The following is a 23,119-nucleotide window of genomic DNA, read 5'->3' on the forward strand; positions in this document are numbered from 1 at the left end:
AATTATTCTAATGTTGTTTCATCTTATGGTATCACTTATCTCTTGAAGTTTGCCCTCGTGATCCAGTAGTTGTTTATCTCTCTTTTTCTCAGCTTCTTTAGTTTCCATCATTTGGTCTTCTATATCACTGATTCTCTCTTCTGCCTCATTTATTCTAGCAGTTAGAGCCTCCATTTTTTATTGCACCTCATTAATAGCCTTTTTTATTTGACTTGCTTAGATTTTAGTCTTTTATTTCTCCAGAAAGTGTTTCTCTAATATCTTCCATGCTTTTTTCAAGCCCAGCTACTATCTTTAAAATGGTCATTCTGAACTCTAGTTCCGACATCTTACTAATGTCTGTATTGATTAGGTCCCTGGCAGTCGGTACTGCCTCTGGTTCTTTTTTTTGAGGTGATTTTTTCCATCTTGTCATATTGTCCAGAGGAGAACAGATGAATGAGAGAACAAAATGCTAACAAGGTAACAACATCCCCAGCAAATATACACTAAACAAATCAGAAGAGACCTGAAACTGGGGGAAAAGAAAGGGAAAGAAAGAAAAAAGAAAAAAACAAAGAAAAAGAAAAAGATAAAAACAAACAAACAACAAGTAAAAAAACAGAATATGATCAAATATGATCAGGCTGGTGCATAGATCAGTGCCACACACTAAATTTTGGGTGTATTTTGGTCTGTAAGAAGAAAGTGCCTCCCAAAATTTTAAAGAAAGAAAAACTTATATATATACAAAAATAAGGGTTAATATGATGAAGGGATGGAATATGACTGTAAAGATGAAAATTATAAAAGATTTTATAAAAGGAATTGATAAGATAAGAAGTTGGTTGAAAAAAGAGAGGATTTAAAAAAAAAGGGGGGGAGAGAATGTGATCAGGCAGGAGACCAGAACAAAGCCATACACTAGAGATTTAGGGTATATTTTGGTCTGTTAGAAGAACCTGTATCCTGAAATTTTAAAGAGAACAACTTATATATATATATATATACCAAAAATAAGGTTAACTACCATGAAGGGATAGACTATGACTCTAAAAATGAAAAATAAAAAAGACTTTTAAAAAAGGGATTGATAAGATGTTGGTTGAAAAGGGAAAAAGAAAAATTGAAGAAAAAAGAAAAAGAAACATAAAGAAAGTTAAAAAAAAATAACTTTGAAAGACTAAAGAATCATGGGAACAAAGCCATGAATTCTATGTGCAGTATTCCCCTAGTGCTGGACTTCTGCCATTCTCATTGATCGGTAAACTTGGTCTTGGCTGGCTGTTCTTGCTGATCTTCTGGGGAAGGGGCCTGTTGCCATGGTTCCCAAATGTCTTTGCTGGAGGCGGAATTGCTCCGCCCTTGCCCGCCCAGGCTAAGTAATCTGCTCAGGTTTGTTCTCGAGAGCTTTTGTTCCCTGCAAGCTTTCCGTACAGCTTTGGAGGAGGAGAGTGAAAATGGTGGCCTCCCAATCTCCGCCCAGAGGAGCTGACAACTTGGAGCCCTGCTCCTTAGTGAGCCCTCAGAGAAAAGCAGTCAGTCACTCCCGTCTCCCCGGTCTCCGGCCGCACTCCGTGCTCACCCGGCCTGTGACCGAGTGTTTCTATCTCTGGCACCCAACTCCGTGTGGAGTCTTCAAACCGAGCAGATCCCTGCGGTGCACTCCCAAGCGGCTCCTCCCGGGGGAGGAAGGTGAGTCTCCCCGGATCTCCCGCTTGTTGGGTCCCTGCTGGAGGAGCAGTGGCCCAACCGTGCCACGGATCACGGTTTATGACAACCCCGAGCTGAGAGCCCGCACCTGGGCTCCGCCTCTGTAGCCGACTTCCCCGCTCTGATACCTGGGAGGCCTGCCGCACTCAGGCACCCCTGGTCTTTCTGTGACCCCGAGCGTCCTGAGACCACACTGTCCCGCGAGGTTTCCACCCCCCACTTAGCCACCAGAGCGACGTCCCTCAGCGGAGCAGACTTCTAAAAGTTCCGATTTTGTGCTCCGCGGCTCTATCACTTGCCATAAGTGGCCGACGGAGGCCCCCTTCCCCACCGTCTATCCTCCCGAATATCGCCTCGGATTCACTTCTCCGCCCCCCCTACCTTCCAGAAAGTGGTCACTTTTCTGTTCAGAGAGTTGCTGCTATTCTTTTCTTCGATCTTCTGTTGAGTTTGTAGGTGTTCAGAATGGTTTGATCCCTATCCAGCTGAATTCCTAAGAGGAGACGAAATCCAGGCCTCCTACTCCTCTGCCATCTTGCTCCGCCCCCCTCTTTTACATTTATTCTTATTATTTAATTGGTACTAAATTAATTCTTCTTATTATAAAGAATATAATCATATAAGATTTTATTTGTGTACTTTCCTGTACACTAGACAATTGCCACTTCCCTGAATTATAGATTCACCCATTCCATTATGTCATTGTTACCAATAATTAAGTTCCCTGCTATTTAAATAGCACACATTAAATTTTTTTAATTATTGTATTATTTTGTTTTTTCCAGTGTGCACCCTCAACCTTGCTTTTCCTCACTGTGTGCCTGATTTCTTTTGATCTCTTTTTATTAGCTTATTGGGTTTTCTAGTGTTTGCAGACTTTTGCATCGTATATGACTTGCTATCATAATAAATTAGTTGTTTGTTCTTTTTGTAAGTTTTGTAGGTGTAGGTCTATAGAGGATTTTGTTGATTCTCAGAGCAAAAATTTAAATTTCACTGTCCCAAAAGTATAGCTACTGAATTATTTACATAAAAAAAGCATTTGTGTTTTTGATTTATAGAGTTCAGAGTGTGACAAAGCATAGTGGATACTTAAGATATTGTTTTAAACTGAAGTCCACATCTTTACCTCCCTATCATCTGACTAAATTACTGGAATGTACAAATGAACATGGGGTACTTTCCCTTTGTAAGCTGTGGCACATTGACATACATCGTTTATTCTAGTCACCAACTTTATGTGTATCTGTACTATGAAAACATTTCTCAGACTCCCTACATATACATGTTTATATGTATATAACTTCTAACGTTCAATCTTCAGTATATATGCACAATTTGGAAGATTTGATAGAAACAGAAACTGGTCAGCTGTTTCTGTCATTTTTGATTATATTTACTATTGTTGATATGCTTGGCTTTTCTGAAGTGGCTTTTTTTTTTTAATTTTTTTTTTTATTTATTTATTCATGAGAGACAGAGAGAGAGAGAGAGAGGCAGAGGGAGAAGCAGGCTCCCAAGGAGCAGGGAGCCTGATGTGGGACTCAATCCCAGGACCCTGGGATCATGACCTGAGCCGAAGGCAGACGTTTAACCATCTGAGCCACCCAGGCGCCCTTTTTTTTTTTTTTTTTGAGAGAGAGAGAGAGCACATGCACACCCCATGTAGGGCTCGATCACAGGACCCTAAGATCCTAAGATCATGACCTGAGCCAAAATCAAGAGTCGATGCTTAACTAACTAAGCCACCCAGGTGCCCCTCTGCAGTGGCTTCTTGATCATGAAATTTTCTTAATTACAGATAAGGCAATGATTCCTTAATATCCTGGTTCTGCCATGTGACTCTCAAGTCATTCCTGATATCCTGAGCTGTTTCTTCAGCTTTCCAAGAGATTCTTTAAGACATTCACCCCCCTAAATAAATCTCTCTCCTTAAACAAGTTATTTCTTTAATTCTTTACCTAAAACAAACCCTTACAGATTCACCATCTCACAGGGTGTAAAGTGACACTTAATTCGAAGAAAGACTGTGAACTAAATTTTATATTTATGGCAAAACATTAATATCAGCAAATCAGAAACATTTACTTGACATATAGGAACACGTCACATTTCACTGTCTTTGTGAAGTGTCAGATACTGGAGTTATGTCATATCCAGCAAGATGTGGTTATCATAAGAGACCTAAAGTATCTTTTACCATTTGACCATGGTGTCACATGAGTCATGATGTCCTTAACTTGTGAATATACACTTACGTATGGTGCCAATTCTTTGCTTAATCAAAAACACAACCTGTGAAGTCTTTTTCTTTAATTAAGATCATATTTTAGAGCAATTTAAGATTTACTGCAAAATTGAAGGGAGCATACAGAGATTTCCCACAGGCTCCCTGTCCCCACACATGCACAGTCTCCCCATTATCAACATCCTCCACCAAAGTGGTATATTTGTTATAACTGATGAAGCTACATTGACACATCATCATCACCCAAAGTTCATAGTTTGCATTACGGTTTATCTTGGTGTTGTGCATTCTCTGGGTTTAGGCAGATGTATAGTGACATGTATCCATTATTTTGGTGTTTCTAAAAAAATAGGTAAACACTAAAACTGTCTAAAACAGAAACATTTTAAAGCAAGGAATTAGAGAGACTAAATCTTTTGGGTCTGTTTTATTGTTGTAATCATTTAAATCAGGTTCCATACTTATATATTTCTAATGAAAATATAAGTAAAACAATTTACTTATTAATTAATTTTTTTATTTTCTTATTAGGCAAGAAGATAGAAAACAAGCAACCAAATACCTGCCTTGGGAAACTCACCAGAAAGAAAAAGAAAATGAAAGAAAAATTATTCTGTGGTAAGTTTTTACTCTGTCAACATCTCTGATGGTCGGGGCACCTGGGTGGCTCAGTCGTTAAGCGTCTGCCTTCGGCTCAGGTCATGATCCCAGGGTCCTGGGATCGAGCCCCGCATCAGGCTCCCTGCTCGGTGGGAAGCCTGCTTCTCCCTCTCCCACTCCCCCTGCTTATGTTCCCTCTCTCGCTCTCTCTCTCTCTGTCAAATAAATAAATAAAATCTTAAAAAAAAAAAAATCTCTGATGGTCAAAGCCAATAATTACTTTTACAATATTTCTCTAATAGATATTCCTGTGTCCTTATTGATTATAGGTATTTTTGTCAGCTCAGTCAGTGACCTTGCCCTGTTTTCTTTACATCTCTACTACAACTGAGAAACCTCAACTTTGGATCATTTTACCTAATTGCACAAACAACTGCAGTAACAGGGAAAAATCATAAAATTTCTCCAGCAGTTTCTTGAATTTCAACATAGGTTGGCCCCTTAGAACCTCTTGAGATCCTTTTAGGTGAGGCTACTGCATTTCGTTTTTCATTATACAAACATGGGCTTTTAGTTCCCTAGATTGGAATATTAGCTTAAGGATATTCCACGTGAACCTTCCAAAGCTGCTAAACTGAATCTCTTACAGATTCAAAATATAGGACTGTAAGTTTCACACATGATTTGATTTTATTTGATTTGATTTTATTAAAAAAATTTTACCTACAATCTGTCAAACCAAAGTAACAGTACATGAAGATCTCTTGGTCTCAGCTCTCCTGCAACAGAGAACCTCAGATAACTTGTGGCACAAATTTCTGCCCAAACTCTTGTGGATTTTCACATCCCCATTTACAACCTCCTGCTCAGCTCATCACTGGCTGTCCCAACACTTCATTATAAGTCTCCAAGTCATCTATGATGGTGTCAAAACAACATAGAATATATTTTATATTCAAAATATTCAGAAGAATGTTGGGCAATTTGGGGTCATAGACATTCTTACAAAACTGACATATTGAAATGGGAGCTCTCCAGGCTTTAGTAAATTGCTAATGGTAACAACTACTGAAGAAGGTCTGCCAAGGATAACACTCACATGGATTCAGAGTATATTGGTGTCAACACCCCAGGTTAAAGAAATCAGGAGGGAAGAGCCTGTCTGTTGTCAGTGCTCTGGCTTCCTCTTTATGTAGTGTGGAAATGGCCCTTAGAGTCACAGAAGTAAAGCACATTTTCACCGGATACAGCCTGCTTGAGGAAGTTACAGGGATGGCAGTGTGCCAGGTAGTTCTATAGTAACTTGAGCTTTTGAAGACCTTCTCTCCAGCTGAGAGGTGAAATAGTTGTTAAACAGGAAATTGAAGGATTTTTTATAAATGCTTTTCTCAATATCTATCATTACTGTTATCAAAAGACACATCAACAGCATGTCACCTGCTCAATGTGCAAAATAAGGACACATCTAGGAAGTGGTTAAGGATCTAGCATAAGGAATACTTCAACAAGCATGCTAGTCTAATTTTATTTTATAGTGTAAGTCTATAAAATTTTATAGTAATTTTATTTATAGTGTAATTTTATTTATAGTGTAAGTCCATAGGTAAATTATTTTTTACTCCAGTAATTTTATATTTAGTGTAAGTCTATAGGTAAATTATAAATTCCCCAAAAATTGATGATGTACTCTTCTATAACAGGCAGTTCAGATTCATAATCCTCAGATCAGAGCTCAAGCTAGACTTGATGAAGGAACATGTTTATTTTAAATTTCAAATCCTTCATGGAATAGGAAATTAGTTCTTAGTAATTGCAATAGACTAATTACTAGTAGTAATACAAAATTACCGGTTTAGGTTTATTCAGTAGTTAGTAAATTCCAAATTACTAATTAGTAAGATACATTATAAATGAATTGCTAGAAAAATAAATGTAAAATAATATATAAAATAAAGTCCCCAATTGTTATTAAATTAACAGGTACAAATCACTTGGTCAAATTGCTATAAAAGTTTCTAAATCTTTACTCTCAACTTCTGAATTCATCTCTTTGTGGACCAGGCTACTTAATTCAGTGGCATGCAAGTGTTCAGGGTGACTTAAAAAAAAAAAAAAATCTGTCAGGATAGTAGTATTGCTCCTTCTTTCATGCCTGATTTCAGTTATTTGAGTCTTCTCTCTATTGTCTCAGTCAGTCTGGCTATAGGATTGTCAATTTTTGGTGGCAGTATCTTTTAGAAGAGCCGGCTTTGGTTTTGTTGCTTCTCTCTGTTGTTTTCCTGTTCTCCATTTCCACCATAATCCTTATTATTTTATTCCTCTGCTTACTTTGAGTTTGTTTTGCTCTTCTTTTTCTGTTTTGGTAGAACCAATATGTCATTTGACTTTAATTTTTTCTGCAGACTTCAGTTTTAACTAATGGAAATTATCCATTTTCCCCCACTTTTTCCCTGGACATATGAAATATGGATACAATCTCATAGTTTAATATAAGGATATACAATTTTTAGAACTGTTTATTAAAACAGTTAGTGGTTGACCTACCTTGCCACCCATGTCATACATATATCCATGGTCATGCTTCTAGGTTTTCTTTAAGCATTTTTTTTACCTATTTACATATCCCTGTGCCAATATCATATTTAAACTATTATAGTTTTAAAATATATCTTGATTACTGGTGAAGCAAGACCTTTGCCTTGTTCTTGGCAATTGTTTGCTTTTAGAATTATCTTGACAAATTGTACACAAAAATCTCCTGGGATTGTGATTCAAATTTTAATTTAATTTATATATACTTCTGTAGAGAATTTATATATGACATGTGTGTTCCATGAAATCCATGAAAATGTCATATCACTCAATTTATTTAATTTTGTTTACTAAGTTTTGATATTCAAAATTATATCCACAAATTTTCTATCTCCTTTGTTAGGTTGATTTCTAAGAAAATTCATATGGATTGCTGCTATTTTAAATGATAAATCTTTTAAAATTAATTTTCTAATTGTACATGGTTGGTATATAGGAATGCAATTAAATTTTGTGAATTAATATCATTTCCAGCCACTCTTCCAATCTTTCTTATTAAATATTCTATATGTGTATTCCTTTGTATTTTCTACAGACACAAAATATCTGCAAATATTGACAGTTTTGTTCCTTGCTTTGCAGTCTTTGTGTCTTTCCCCCCCCCCCCTTCTTACTTCAGTTTAGAACTCCCAGTACAATGATGAGTAGAATTGGTTACCACACTTCTGTTTATGGCTTACATTTATGCATTCTCGGGCTTGTACAATGACCTCATAGCTGATCTACCTACATCCATGATGGGTGAAGTTGTCAGCATAATAGACCAATGTTGAGCCACTAAATAGTACCATCCTTTGAGGAGTCTAATTAACCAACTCAGTGAAAGTTGATTTCATCGGACAATTTTAACTCTGGACAGGGAAGTAATTAATCTTTGAGATTTATATCCATACTTGGTGTGGATTTGTTTTTGCAGTGTCTCAGCCAGCACAGTTACCCAAGTGTTGTATTTCTTATCATTGGATCCTACATAATGTCACTCTTACCAAGGGACTTGTAGGAATAGGCAAGTGACAATGAATACACATTGAATTCTCTGGTTTTACCTATAAAGCAGTCAATTGAATACAACATTAGAATGTTTAGTTAAGATATCAGCTTGGAGATGATGCCCTGAGGGTGTAGGATATTGTTCTTCAATGTGTGATATATACATTGAACCAATGACCAGTCACAAAATTTCATGCGTCCTAAATCCAAGGGGTGAAAGTAAAGATGGGCCCTTTTCACCAACACTCCCAGTGAAACATTTGGGGAATTTGTTCTTCGTAAATTTATAATAAGTTCTGCTATTTCTAAATGGGATGCTTTACCAATGGCTAGAGTAAGGGAATTGTTAAATCTAAAGCATACTACCTGTGTAGTTATTTTAGGCTATTCCTACCAGTAGAAGCAGGAGAAAAAGGATTTACTATACTTTACTTTCATAGGGTCTTTACCATACAGTGAAGGCAAAGAAGAGTGTTTTATAACAAAAACAGGAATTAACAACTACCATGGTCCTCCAAGGCAGAATAACCAGGGGTTTAGGCCACAAAGGAAGAAGATCTGGATACTCCATTTGATAAGCAACTTAACCCAGCAGATACGCCAAAGATAAGAGAAATGGAATAGATGGTAGAGGAGGGAAGTTATGAATATTACTTACATTCTCAAAATCACCTTCAATAGCAGGGACCTTAGCTTCCTCCACACATCCTACTACTGTGATTAAGTATTTTTAATTGTTACGTATTGCACTTTGGAACATCAATGAAAGGACAGAATGTTCTTAACATGAGGCATGAATGTACAAAGTGATATGCAGTGGTAACAGACATTGTTAGTGCCCTGCTGTATCCCTTCCACATCCACCTTTAACCTGTCAGAGGCTGCTTACTGCCATCACATGTGGATTATTGCTGCAGAATTTTTATCTGGCTCCAGAGAGGCACTGGGAATCTGTACAGGTCAACCTGAAACCACCAGCAAATTAATGCTTTCGGAAGCAGTGCTACACCAAGGATAGACAGGGATTTGGTGGATGAATATATCTGTTTTCTCATACCTTGGTTGAGGCTACTGCAAGCCAAGCCATAGTATACACTATGTCCAGGGTTGACCAGTTGGATTGAGCTCCAGTTGCCCAAATGTTGTGCTGTCTTAATAGCACAGCTTTCTCTGCTTCCCTTTCTTTCCCACCTCAATTCCCTTACCACATTACCAGTGTTTCCTGGGATGACCTGCTGGGTACATATACTGTACTCTAACCCTTTACTTAAGGTCCGTCTCTAGATGATCCAAAACTAAGGAACATCTATCACAGATTCCTAGAAGTCTGTGATGTAGAATTGGAAAAAGAGTTTCTTGCTATTTTTCCTTTTTTTTTTTTTTCCACATTCTATTCGTACTAGGAATGGTAGGGCAGAGCATTGCATACTGTTTTCATATTGCAGCTTTGCACACAAGTACCTTTGGGCAACCATGCAATTGACGGCTTTAGTGTAACTTATTTAAATACAAAATTCACCTCCTTGCAGACATCATAAAAGTCTGTCTCTAAAACTATGTTTTAAATTTTTCTTTTAAAGCTCATTATACTTTTTTATGATTTAAAATATTAAAAACTAGCACCTCATAGCTATTTCAAGATTTGAGCTACCAAGGGAACATTTTTTTAATAGCCCTGGTATCTTTCTACTTGTCTCAGCAAGCTTTTTAAAAATTTGTAAATGGTCAAATTGTAGTGATTTCTTATAAACTCATAGGAAGTAATTTTGGGGGGTACCTTTGATAGTGACTGCCTACTGACAATTTTCGATAGCATTGCTATGACATTTTTAAATTTGACTCCCTTGGAAAATTCTGCTTTAAGTGTTTTTCTTTAGTGTTATCTGCTTAAGATTGGTTTGCTATTTTCTTCAGTTTCCATCTTTAATTATTTTACTGTAAGACTTCAAAAAAGATAATAATAATAATAATAATAATAATGTAACCAGACTCGAAATTACCCTTTTTTTACCCAAAGATAAGAACTATTCTGATATCAAACACCTTAGATTGATTTTTGCCTTTTTATTTATCTTTTAATTTAGAAAAATGAATTTAATGGTGGATATCATTTTGTGCTGATTTCTTTTGCTCAACGTGATGTTTATGAAATTTGTCTTCATGTTCAGCAGTAGTTTTCTCATTTCAATTGCTCTATACTATTCTATCACCCACTTAAGATATTTATCCTTTCTATTTTGAGTAGATATTTAAGCTTTTCTAGATTGGGCTGATTACAAACAATGCTGCTATAATGGTCCTTGTACATGTATGTTGGACCAAATATGTGTGCATATTTGTTGGATGCATGGCTAAAAATAAAATTGTTAAGTATTTTGGTGTGCATATAATCAAGTTAAATAGAAATGTAAAACATTTTCCCAATGTACATTAATTTGTACTTCTACTCATATGAAAACTTTCCAATACCCGCTCCCCCAACATGTGACATTGTTAGTAGTTTTAAGATGTGCCTATCTTGGAGGTATGTAATAGAATCTATTTTGACTTAATTTGCATTTCTCTGCTCATGATTTTGAACATATAGATATCATCTTTTATGAAGTGGCAGTTCAAGGTCTTTGCCCATTTTTATACTGAGTAGTCTGTCCTTTCCTCAGTGGCTTGTCAGCAAACTCAAGAGCCAAATCTGGCCAGCTGCCTGGTTCGTGTGTGTGTGTGTGTGTGTGTGTGTGTGTGTGTGTGTCCCGTGAGCTAAAAACGGTTCCTACATTTTTAAATAGTTAAGTGGCTTGTAAAAGTGCCTATATGATATCCGTGGATGCATCTTGGCCCCAAACCATATGACATTTGTTAATCTTGCCCTGTAAAAAAAGTTTGCTGATCCTGAATCTGGAGCATGGTATTATCCTGAAGTGAAGTTTTATTTTTCTCCACCTGGTTATCCAATTGACCCAGCAATATTTATTAAAAGGACTGTCATTTCCTTACTGCTCTTCATGGTCATGTTGTCAAAAATAAAATCTAGTATCTGTATATGTGCAGCTGTGTTTTTGAATTCTCTATTAAGTTCTATAGTTCAATTTGTCTATATTTGTACCAATATCACACTGTACTAATTAATGTCATTATAATAAATCACAACATCTGATAAAATAGGTCCTCAACTTTTAAAATTTTCTACAAAGTTGTTTAGGCTGAATTTGGTCCTTTGAATTTTAATAACAAAAATTTATAATTAGCTTTATAAGCTAATTATAAATTTTTACAAATCCTGTTAGGATTTTGATTGAGATCATACTGAATCCATAGATCAATTTGAGGAAAATTGATATTTCTATAATATTGAAACATCTAATTTAAGTACATGATACATTGCTTTATTTATTTAGAATTACTTTAGTTTTTCTCACTAATTTTTAAATTATGTTTTTGTTATGTTTCTTCCCACATAGCTCATATTTGATGCCTCTGTAAATAATATTAAAGTTTTTTTATTTTGTAATTTTTCCTAATGGTAAACTTATTTTTAGGTATAGATATGGTTTCATGTTAAACCCATTTGTTATATTTAATATTTTATATGTAGATTTTAAGTTTTTCTACATATATGATTCCATTATCTGTGAAAGTGGACAATATTAATGCCTCCTTTTCATTCTTAATATTTTTCCTTTGTCTTCCATTACACTGGTGAGTACCTAAAGTAAAACATTGAATAGAAATGGTAGTGTCCTGGGGCGCCTGAGTGGCTCAGTTGGTTAAGCGGCTGCCTTCGGCTCGGGTCGTGATCCCGGGGTCCTGGGATCGAGTCCCATGTCAGGCTCCCCGCTCAGCGAGGAGCCTGCTTCTCCCTCTGTCTCCTGGCTTGTGCTCTCACTCTCTCTCTGTCAAATAAATAAATAAATAAAATATTTAAAAAAAAAAAAAAAGAAATGGTAGTGTCCTTTCTTATCTGAATATTAAACTCAGATGTTAAAGCTTTAAATTTTTCAGTATTAAACGTATCATGTACTTTATTTTTTGAAGATGACCTCTTAGTGAACTTAGGATATTTCCTTCATCAATTCTCATATGGTTTGAATTATCAGTAAAGGTGGGTTTAAATTTATACTCAAATTCATGGGATGCTACGGGTTGCACTCATCACCAAGTTTACATAGATGTAAGAAATAGTAAAGAGAGACAACACAGATGCATAGTGGTAACATAGCAGAGGATTCTTGATCCCCATGTGCAGCTTCCAATTTCCCAAATCTATATTGTGCTTAGGGATCACACTGTCATATAGATGGCTCTGAGTGGATATCAGCCACCTCAGCTCAGGAAAGGCCTCAGATCTGTGGTCTCTTCAGCTTTTATTCATTGCTAAATACAAAGCCCCACATCAGCATGTTACTTGTTTCTGTTTTTCTGGGTAGCTGCACCTTATCAATAAGACATCACTCAATAAGCAGTCTCTGTCAGCACATAGCAAATTCATCAGGACCCTCACTTAATTTTGATCCAACACATTTCTTAAGTTACCTTTGAAGAAGAAGTTCCCTAAAGCTAGAGGAAAGGCTGTGGAAAGGCCAATAACACGAATCCTTTCCCATATAGTCCTAATTTTCTAAAATTTTGAGCTGTTGCATTTCCAGACAACAATAATGAAGCAGCAGAAAGAGAAATTAAGAAAACAATCCCACTTATAGTTGCACCAAAACCAATAAGATACCTAGGAATAAACCTAACCAAGGAGGGGAAAGACCTGTATTCTGCAAACTATAAAACACTGATGAAAAATTGAAGATGGCACAAAAAAATGGAAAGACATTCCATGCTCAGGGATTGGAAACATAAATAATGTTAAAATGTCGATACCACCCAAACCAATCTGCACATTTAATGCAATCCCTATTGAAATACCAACAGCATTTTTCACAGAGCTAGAATAATAATTCTTAATTTTGTATGGAACCACAAACAACTCCAAATAGCCAAAGCAGCCTTGAAAAAGAAAACCAAAGCTAGACACATCACAATTCAGACTTCAAGTTATATTACAAACTGTAGTGATCAAGACAGTATGCTACCACACAAAAATAGCCACACAGATCAATAGAACAGAATAGAAAACCCACAGAATAGAAATGAGCCCACAACTATATGCTTAGTTAATCTTTGACAAAACAGGAAAGAACATCCAATGGGAAAAAAAGTGGTCTCTTCAACAAATGCTATTGGGAAAACTGGACAGCAACATGCAGAAGAATGAAACTGGAGGGACACCTGGGTGGCTCAGTTGGTTAAGCGTCTGCCTGCGGTTTTGGATTGTGATCCCAGGGTCCTGGGATGGAGTCTCACAACAGGCTCCTTACAGGGAGCCTGCTTCTCCCTCTGCCGTGCAGCTCCCCCTACTTCTGTGAGTGCGCGCACTCTCTTGCTCTCTGACAAATAAATAAATAAAACATTTTAAAAAAAATAATGAAACTGGACCACTTTCTTAAACTGTACACAAAAATAAATTTAAAATGGATCAAAGACTTAAATGTGAGACCTGAAACCATAAAAATCCTAGAAAAGAACACAGGCTGTAACTTCTTCGACAGCTTCCTACTAGATATGTTTCCTGAGGCAAGGGAAACAAAAGCAAAAATAAACTGTTGTGAATTCATCAAAATAAAAAGCTTCTGCACAGCAAAGGAAACAAATGACAAAACTAAAAGGCAGCCTATGGAATGGAAGAAGATATTTGCAAATGACATATCTGATAAAAGGTTAGTATCTAAAATATATAAAGGACTTATAAAACTCAATACTCCATAGATAAATAATACAATTAAAAATGGGCAGAAGATATGAACAGACATTTCTCCAAAGAAGACATGCACATGGCCAACAGACATGTGAAAAGATGTTCAACATCATTGATCATCGGGGAACTACAAGTCAAAACTACAATGTGATACCACCTCACACCTCTCAGAATGGCTAAAATCAACAGGACAAGAAACAACAAGTGCTAGTAAAGATGTGGAGAAAGGGAAACACTCTTGCACTGTTGGTAGGGATGCAAACTGGTGCAGCCACTGCGGTTATCAGTCTGGAGGTTCCTCAGAAAGTTAAGAATAAAACAATTATTTTAAAGATTTTATTTATTTATTTGACAGAGAGAGAGATAGTGAGAGCAGGAACACAAGCAGGGGGAGTGGGAGAGGGAGAAGCAGGCTTTCCGCTGAGCAGGGAGCACGATGCGGGGCTCGATCCCAGGACCCTGGGATCATGACTGAGCTACCCAAGCGCCTCCCCTAAAAAAATTTTTAAGTTGAAAATAGGACTACCCTAGGGGTGCCTGGGTGGCTCAGTCAGTTAAGCATTCAACTCTTGGTTTCAGCTCAGGTCATGAACTCATGGTTTTGAGACTGAGCCCCACATGGGGCTACCTGCTCAGCATGGAGTCTGCTCAAGATTCTCTCTCCCTCACTTCTTCCCCCGACTCATGCTCTCTCTAAAATAAATAAATAAAATTGTTAAAAAAATAGAACTACCCTATAATCCAGCAATAGCACTACTAAGTACCCAAAGAATGCAAAAATACTAATTCAAAGGGATACATGCACCCCGATGTTTATAGCAGCATTATCAACAGTAGCCAAATTATGGAAGCAGCCCAAGTATCCATCGACTGATAAATAGATAAAGAAGATATGGCGCATATATACATATATGTATATATGTATACATATATATATATCACACACACATACGTGTACACACACACACACACACACACACTCAATGGAATATTAGTCAGCCATCAAAAAGAAATCTTGCGGGGGCGCCTGGGTGGCTCAGTCGTTGAGCGTCTGCCTTCGGCTCAGGTCATGATCCCGGGGTCCTGGGATCGAGTCCCGCATCGGGCTCCCTGCTCAGCGGGGGGCCTGCCTCTCCCTCTCCCACTCCCCCTGCTTGTGTTCCTGCTCTCGCTGTCTCTCTCTCTGTCAAATAAATAAATAAAATCTTTAAAAAAAAAAAAATCTTGCGATTTGCAATGATGTGGTGGAGCTAGAGAGTATTATGCTAAGTGAAATAAATCAGAGAAAGACAAATACCATATGATTTCATTCTTATGTTGAATTTAAGAAACAAAACAAATGAACAATGGGGAAAAAAGAGAGAGAGATAGACAAACCAAGAAAAAGACTCTTAACTCTAGAGAACAAACTGATGGTCACCAGAAGGGAGGTGGGTGAAGGGATGGCTCAAACAGGTGATGGGGGTTAAGGACTGCACTTGTGATGAACACCAAGTTTGTATGGAAGCATTGAATCACTATATTGTACAACTGAAACTAATATTACACTGTATATTAACTAACTGGAATTTATTATTTTTTATTTATTTATTTAAATATTTCATTTATTTATTTGACAGAGACACAGCAAGAGAGGGAACACAAGCAGGGGGAGTGGGAGAGGGAGAAGTAGGCTTCCTGCCGAGCAGGGAGCCCGATGCGGGGCTTGATCCCAGGACCCTGGGACCATGACCTGAGCCTAAGATGCTTAACCACTGAGTCACCCAGGTGCCCCAACTAACTGGAATTTAAATATAAACTTAAACATAAATAGAAGTTTTGAGCTTATATAGGTATTTAACTTCACCAAATACTTTTTTTTTTTTTTTTTTTACATCTTACTGATATGATTAGAAAACTTTAAAAAAATGTATTTTCTCACTTTGGTGACTTACAGTGAAGAATCCTGGAATTCTAAATCTAGATCGGGTTTGTGAAATAAGTTCAAATTAGCTATTTTTTTTCATATGTTTCTGTCCTATGTTACCTGTCATTTTTTTAAGGACTTTTGCATTAGTGTTTTTGAATAAGATTAGCCTATATTTTTACCTTCTTGTTATCTCTTTGTCATATTTTGTTATCACAGCCTCATTCAATTGAATAGGAAATTGAGTTTACACAAAGAGTTGAAATTGTCAACATAGAATTATGTGAATTATAGATCTTATCCAACACCAAATTTTATTACCAATTAAAAAGATTTTGGCAAATGCCAAGCATGTATTAGGTATTCTTTTCCTGAAATTGTCCAAATCATTTGACATAGCTCCACGAAGTGCTCCTTTTCTTTTATACTAGGATGTGTTTTGATTATGAAATAACAGTCAAGTTTTGAAATACATGAGGAAACATTACTCATAAAAGGAAACCATTTTGGATTAAGAACACTTCCCATTTATGTTCATTAATTGTGTAAGTATCCCTCATTTTTCATCTGGTCATGCCACATAATTACAAAATATGTATAAGAAATATCTAGGATATTTAGAGCACTCTTAAAACAACAATAAAATTAAACAATACAAATAGGCAAAAGATACGAACAAACACTTCACAAAAGAAGATATGCAGGTTCCAAATGCATTTATGAAGAAATGTTCAGCCTTATTTATCATTAGGGAAATGCAAATAAGGACCCAAATGAGATTCTATTGCACACTTATTGGACGGGGAAGGAATTAGTTACAATATCAAATGATTGTGAGGATAAGGCACAGCAGGAACTCCCATTCATTTTTTGGTGAGAATGTGAAATGCCATTCTGGAAAGCACTTTGGCAGGTTTTTTGTTTGTTTGTTTGTTTTGTTTTTAATAATATTAAACACAGACTTTCAACTAAATCAACCAAAAACTTCCTAGTTATTAACCGAGTGAACATGCTCATATGAAAATCTGTGCATGAGTGTTTATAGCAGCTTTATTCATTATCAAGATCAAGAAACACCCAAGATATCCTTCACGGGATGGACAGATAAGTCAGCTGTGGAACATCCATGCACTGAAATTCTACTCAGGAATTTTAAATGGAACAAGCTATGTTTTCACGTATCAACATTTATGAAACTTAAACATGTATTGATAAGGGAAACTCGGACACAGAGATCTGTATATTATATAATCCCATTTATAAAACACTCTGTAAAAGACAAAATGTGGAGATGGGAAACAGATCAGTGTTTGCCAGAATGTGAGATATGGTAGGGGCTTAGTATTAACGTGCCACTCAGTGGAATTATTAGTAATGTTTTTCTGTAAGAGATGAAGTTTGTGGATACATGACTATGCATTTGTCAAGCCCAAAGAACTCAACACCACAAAGGATAAATCTGGCTATATTCAAAATAACAAGAGAACAACAACAAAATCAGGATGTCAGAGGATCCCAGGGTGTAATACAGATGATGACAAATGACTCTAACTGTATTATAAATGTGTGACATAACCTCACTGAAGGAGTGGAAAAGAAGAACTAACAGAAGTAACTTTGGAAAATTTGTATCTTTGACTAGATACAATAATGCTGAATATAAAGATAGCTGTACTTTAACATTATACTCTAGATGGTAAATTTGTTTCTCACAGGGATATAAGTGAGCAACAGTTTAAACTACTTTACTAAATAGAGATTGTGTGTCTGCATTGGATAATATACATATTTTCTATCTTTCCTCTGAGAGTGCCTACAGGCTATGACATCTAAGTAGCAACAAGCATACCCAGGGTCCAGATCTTGATTTCTAAATACCATTCTTGAAAAAGAAACTAGGATTCCTTGGGGTAAATGGCTAATTGTAAGGCTGATGGCAAGAAAATACAAGATGAGCTTGGGGAATCTTACAGTGCTAGATATTAGGGAAGTACTCAAAAACAAAAAGATGTCAAAGGATACTGGAGGCAACCTATAAAGGTTTCTGATTACTAAAATTGGAAGAATGTGAATAACAAAATAAATAATGATAAAACTAGATTATAGCACAAATACAACAAATATGCATAAATTAATAATGATACAAATTAATGAATAAATAAAAAACCTGAGAAGAAAGGACAAATATTCCTTACAGATAAAATCCAAATAGTATGTATGATAATGTTACAGTGGAAAAGCCTGGCACAGCTAACACCTTCACCAAATCATCAGAGTTAACACTGCAGGTAATTAAACAACAGACTTGGGCCTTCTGATAGGGGGCATTGAGACACATTTAGCATCTTCTCTGGTATGCCTACTGAGTGTGGATATCTGAATTTAATCATAAGGAAAAATCCGACAAATCCAAATTGAAGATAGTTTTAACTAACTAGTACTGTTCAATAATTTCAATGCCATGAAACATAGCCTGGTGCTGTTCTGGTTTGAAGGAAACCAAAGAGACACGACAACCAAATGCAGTTGTGTGGTCTTGTAGTTTTCTTTTGCTGCAATAAACCTTCCTAGAAAAATGTGGAGATACTGGAATAAAGCTGATGAGATTAGGTGATATATATTAACAATATTCATTTCTAGAGTTTGAAAACCGTAATTTCTTTACATAACAAAGTATCTTACTTTCTGTAAACACCCACTGAAGTTTTTTTTTTTTTTTAAGTTTTTTTTATTTATTTATTTGACAGAGAGAGAGACAAGGACAGAGGGAACACAAGCAGGGCAAGTGGGAGAGGTAGAAGCAGGCTTCCCGCGGAGCAGGGAGCCCGATGCGGGGCTCGATCCCAGGATCCTGGGATCATGACCCGAGCCAAAGGCAGATGCTTAACGACTGAGCCACCCAGGTGCCCCCCCACTGAAATATTTAAGCATACATAGGCATCACAATTTCTCCTTATATTCCTGCAGTTTAGAAAAATTAATTTTACATGAGAAAAACAGAAAAAGACCTTTGTGGGGAGACTTTAAAATACAAAAGAAATTCATTTATTCTTTTTTGGCTCACCTAATTTTTAAATTCAATCAATATTGAATCTGTTTGGTAATTTTTTTTCTATAAACTTGTTCATTTCACCTAATTTTTGAGATTTACTTGGAAAAACTCTTTCCTATTATTATTTTAATTTTAGACATAGCTGTAATTATACAGCAACTTTTTATGCTCAAGTGTGTTATTAATTAGTTCATGTCCATATGTAATGCATTATATTTTTATTTGGGGATTAAGCTTTGAGCCTCAATTTGTAATCTCTTGCATTTGAAAAGCATACCTGGCTAGTCACTTCATCAGCCTCTCACACAGAAAAGCCTTTAATAAATTATGTTTGATGATTATGTCACTAAGAATGGCTTTTTCTACTTTATGTGACTCAGGCTATTGATTGAGTGTGTACTTTTGAATATAAATTTCTCTGTCTAGTCAGCACAATTTCAGAAATTATCGATCATCAACTCAGAGGTGAATTTACAAAGCCCTTTGACATATTTCATAAGTACAGTCAAATTATTCACACATCATTTTTAATGTTATTTTTGAGCAGTGTAGTATTTGCAAGCATGTTAATTAAACAAAAGAAATAAAAATATCAATTATATGTGTATATATTTTTTTTTAATTGCTGATCATAAGCACTAGTTTATTTTTGGTCCAAATTGAAGTATGCCGAGCATTTTTAATTTTCCAAAAACATTTGAAGTCTTGGAGTTTATCTAGAAAATACTTGTATCTTGATCATTTCTGGAACTTATAGTGTTACTCTACTCTGTATAGATTAAAATGTATCATAGATATTATATCCAATTCTACAATTGGATATTGTGTGTGTGTGTGTGTCTGCGTGTGTTTGTGTGTGTGTGTAATTGGATGCCTATATATTTTCTAGCTCTCTGCTGAGGATACCTACAGGTATTCTAAGTAGCAACAAGCATACCCAGAGTCCAGGTCTTGATTTCTAAATGCTATTCTTGGAAAAACTAGGACTATAGGTCTGATGGCAAGAAAATACAAGATGAGTGGTTTCAGGCATCCACTGGGGGTCTTGGAACATGGGATATATCCTGCAGACAAAGGAGGACTAGTGTAATTATGTCTTTTTTTTTTTTAACTATGAAAAACTATAGCATGGTTTAGAATAAAACCTATACAAATTACATTCAAAAAGATCCTCTTATCTTTCTTTTATCCTTCCTCCTATATATAAGCATTTTGAATTGTTTTAGGTTTCTCGTTTTTCCTTTCAGACAACATAAATTTATACACATATTTATGTAGAACTTATTTTCTATGCCAGAGTACATTATAGGCACTCTTCTGAATATTATTTTGCTTTGGTTGATGACATATGGTGGAAATAATGTGTAGCAGTATTTATTTCTTTTGGTAACTGCATAACAATATATTACATGAATGTATCATGTCTATTCAACTGCTTCCCTATGGGCAAGTGGGTTATTTCAAGACTATTACCAGCAGTCTTTCAGAGAATATCTAGGTTCATTAATCATTAATCATTTCATATTTGTGCCAGAGTAATGTTGGAATAGATTGCTGGAAGTGGGATTTCTTGACCAAAGGATAAACTCTTAAATAATTCTGCTGGAAAATGCCAAGCTCTCTTCCAAAGAGGTTGTTACATTTTGCACTGGTTGTTACAAATGCATATGAATGCTATTTATCCACAGCCTCATCCACTGTATGTATTTTCAAAATTTCATATTTTTAGATGAGGAATTGTAATTAATGGTAGTATTAATTGCCTTTGCCTTACTATGAATGAGGCTGAAGTTCTTCTTATATGTTTAAGCACCATTTGTGTTTCTTTTTCCTGTCTGTTCATATCTTTCTCTGAATTTCCTTTGGGTTGCTTCTCAATTTTTAGAAAATCTATCAGTCAGGGCACAGTCACTTTGGCTTATAATCCAGTACTATGTTATTTATTTTGGTGTTCAAATTGTTCCAACTTCCATCTTTGGAAGGTTTTTAAGTTGGTTTCTGTGTCCTTTTGATATATCCCATCATCTTGTTTTATGGGCACTTCCTTGTTTGTTGGCACAATAAGATGTTTCAGGCTCATCCTATATATTTCCTGCCCCAACCGTGGAATCAAGAAATCCCATCTCAAAGATCACTGATTTCTTTTAATTGCAGGATGGTGATAGAAACCAAGATCTGAGAGCTGGGTGTGCTCATTGTTACTGTGGTACTGTTACTACTCTAGACCCTTTTAGAGGATGAGGAGAGACAAGAACTTTCATTCATTGCTGGTGGGAATGCAAAATAATAAACCTACCTCGGAAGGCAGTTTGACAGTTTCTTACACAACTAAACATGCTGTTACCAGATGATCGATCCAGCACTTACATTGGTATTTACCCAAAGGAGATGAAAATTTATATCCAAGAGAAAGTCTGCACACAGATGTTTATAGCAACTTTATTTATAATTGCCAAAACTTGGAAGAAATCTAGATGTCCTTCAGTAGGTGAGTGGACAAGGAAACTGTGATACATCCAATGGAATATAATTCAGCACTAAAAAGAAATGAGTTATCAAATCATAAAAAGACATGGAGAAATCTTAAATGAAACCTCCAAAGAGGTTTCCAAAGATGGAATTTTAAATTCCAACTAAATGGAATAATCAAATCTGAAAAGGCTACATACTGTGTGATTCCAATTAAATGGTATTCTGGAAAAGGCAAAACCATGGAGAAAGTAAAAAGATCAGTGGCTACCAGGGGTTGGGGAGGAAGGAAGTGTGAATAGATGGAGCACATAAGATTTTTATGGTAGTAAAACTCTTCTGTATGATACCATTATGATGGGTACATATCATTATATATTTATCCAGATCCATAAAATGTAGGCTGCAAAGAGTCAACTGTAACTTAAATTATGGACTTTGGGTGATTATGATGTGCCAGTGCCAATTTATGGATTATAACAAATGCACCACTCTGGTAAGGAATGTTGATAATTGGAGAAGCTGTACATGTGTGGGGACAAGAGTGTTCATGGGAAATCTCTGTATTGCCTCCTTAATTCTCTTGTGAACTTTAAACTGCTCTAAAAAATAATGTTTAACAAAAACAAACCAACAAAGGTAATCAGGTAATCGGACCTTTAATGTGAGCTTTTATATTAATCTAGCTAGGAGTTTGGCTGAGTTTAAAGCAGCAATATGTGCCAGAGACTTCAATATCTGCTGGTGGTGTCCTTCCTTTTTTTTTTTTTTTTCCCCACCTCTTCTTGGCTTTATTGCTCCACAAAGAGAGTCTGTACCTTGGATATCATTCTATTTTAATTTGCTATTTCTATACTGGAGGGTTGTTGGGTACTGGTAGCAGGGTGGGGGTGGAGTGTCCTATTGGCTCCCGATTAAATCAGTCTTCAGTGGGACTCTGTTTCTGGGGTGTGGCCTTTGAAAGTGCTTTTGTTCTTTCTGGAGCATGTATTTTTCCTGGTCTCCATTCCTTTCATTAATATAACACATTCTAGATATTTCTATCATAGCACCTGTAACACTTCGAGTGATTTTCATATTGGACTCACCTAAGACTATCAGCCACTTCAAATCTGAGCTATGTCTAATTCATCTCTATGACCCCTTGATTTTTTTTTTTTAAAGATTTTATCTATTTTTTAGAGAGCGAGCGAGCGAGAGAGAAACAGCATGAGAGGGGAGAGGGTACGACCCCTTGATTTTTACAAGATCAGTCAGTAATATGTGGTCACTAAATATTTTTACATTGGTAAGTAAAAGAGTATCTATTTAAATGTATTCTGTCATTTAGACTTTTAAACTATTCATTCACACTATCTGAGACTAACTGAATTAATGCATTCTCATCTTACTTGATTTACATTCTGAATTTAATAAACATGTTGTGAAAACATCATTAATGAGAAAAAAATATTTTTGACCACTGAGGGGAAGGATGATATGACATTTCTTTAAGAAATTTTTCACTCAGCAGCTGAAAATGAAAAGGCTCTCTTGAATGGTTATAGGAAAGTAACAAAAGGAAGAAAAACATACTTGTCCACATTAATGATTTGTCATTGCTGGAAGATAACAGTTATTGATCTTTCTAAAGGTAACATTCTATATTTGGATCATCTATCAAAAATCTAATAACAGTGGGTTTTACTCTTTACAGATATTTTATGAATAGAAGTCATAATATATGGGAAGAAAAATACTCTTTTATTCTTAACCTTGAAATAACATGATTGT

General features: G+C 35.9%; 1 pseudogene; it reads left to right on the forward strand.

The window, feature by feature from the left end:
* The window catches only part of LOC102728819 (mitochondrial intermediate peptidase-like), a 66,417-nt pseudogene that overhangs the window by 6,001 nt on the left and 37,297 nt on the right, over nucleotides 1-23,119 (forward strand).

This window comes from Leptonychotes weddellii, chromosome 6 (assembly GCF_054177405.1).
Source record: "Leptonychotes weddellii isolate Sample4059 chromosome 6, ASM5417740v2, whole genome shotgun sequence".
Lineage (NCBI taxonomy): Eukaryota > Metazoa > Chordata > Mammalia > Carnivora > Phocidae > Leptonychotes > Leptonychotes weddellii.